The following is a 1501-nucleotide window of genomic DNA, read 5'->3' as shown; positions in this document are numbered from 1 at the left end:
CCTCAGCCTCCCGAGTAGCTAAGACTACAGGCACCCGCCACAACGCCGGCTATTTTTTTGTTGCAGTTTGGCCAGGGCCAGGCTTGAACCCGCCACCCTCAATATATGGGGCCGGCACCCTGCCCACTGAGCCACAGGCACCGCCCCTCTTTCTTTCTTTTCTTTTCTTTTTTTTTTGAGACAGAGTCTCAAGCTGTCGCCCTGGGTGCTGTGGCATCATAGCACACAGCAACCTCCAACTTGGGCTAAAGCGATCCTCTTGCCTCAGCTTTTCTGTTTTTAGTAGCGACAGGGTCTTGCTTTTCCTCAGACTGGTCTCAAACTCGTAAGTTTAAGCAATTCACTCGCCTCAGCCTCCCAGAATGCTAGGATTACAGGCATGAGCCACCGCACCCAGCCATTTTTTTTTTTTTTGAAACAGTCTCACTCTTGTGCCGTGGATAGAGTGCCGTGGTGCCATAGCTCACAGCAGCCTCAAACTCTTGAACTCAAGGGATCCTCTTGCCTCCGCCTCCTGAGTAGCTGGGATTACAGGTACCCACCACAATGCCCAGCTATTTTTAGAAATGGGGGGTCTTGGCCAGGTGCAGTGGCTCATGCCTGTAATCCTAGCCCTCTGAGAGGCTGAAGACAGTGAATTGCTTGAGCTTACAAGTTTGAGACCAGCCTGAGCAAAAAGCAAGACCCTATCTCTACTAAAAATAGAAAATCTGAGGCAAGAGGATCGCTTAAGCCCAAGAATTTGAGGTTGCTGTGAGCTATGATGCCAGGGCACTCTGCCAAGGGCAACAGCTTGAGACTCTGTCTCAAAAAATATATATATAAAATAAAAGAAATGAGGGTCTTGCTTTTGCTCAGGCTGGTCTCTAAACTCTTGAGCTTAGGCAGTCCATCTGCCTCAGCCTCCCAGAGTGCTAAGATTATAGGCATGAGTCGCTGTACTTGGCCTTCCAAAAATTTTTGTTGAAAAAAAAAGAAAATCAGCTAGATTGCTAGCTCTTACCTAAAGTGTCCAAAGAGAGATCTGTCATTTTTCTTTGGCTGAAACTACTTTCGTTTCAAGTTCATTGTAAGTTAAAGCAAACTCTTGGACTCAAGGGATCCTCTTGCCTCAGCTTTGCATGTAGCTGGGATTATAGGTGCCCACCACAATGCCCAGCAATTTTTAGAAATGGGGGTCTAGAAAAAAAGACCCCACAGGGCTGTGCCTGGGGCTCAAAGGAGTAGGGCACCGACCCCATATACCAGAGGTGGTGGCTTCAAACTCAGCCCTGGTCAAAAAAAAAAAAAATGCAAAAAAAAAAGTAAATTAGAGCCAGGGGCAGTGGCTCATGGCTGTAATCCTAGCACTCTAGGAGGCTGAGGTGGGTGAATTGCCTGAGCTCACAGATTTGAGACTAGCCTGAGCAAGAGCAAGATCCCATCTCTAAAAAATAGCTGGGTGCTGGGGCAGTGCCTGTGGCTCGAAGGATTAGGGCGCCAGCCCATATGCCAGAGGTGG

This window comes from Otolemur garnettii, unplaced genomic scaffold (genome assembly GCF_000181295.1).
Source record: "Otolemur garnettii isolate 467f Iridium unplaced genomic scaffold, OtoGar3 scaffold00044, whole genome shotgun sequence".
Taxonomy (NCBI): domain Eukaryota; kingdom Metazoa; phylum Chordata; class Mammalia; order Primates; family Galagidae; genus Otolemur; species Otolemur garnettii.
The sequence above is the reverse complement of the archived record's forward strand: the minus strand, read 5'-3'. Positions refer to the sequence as shown.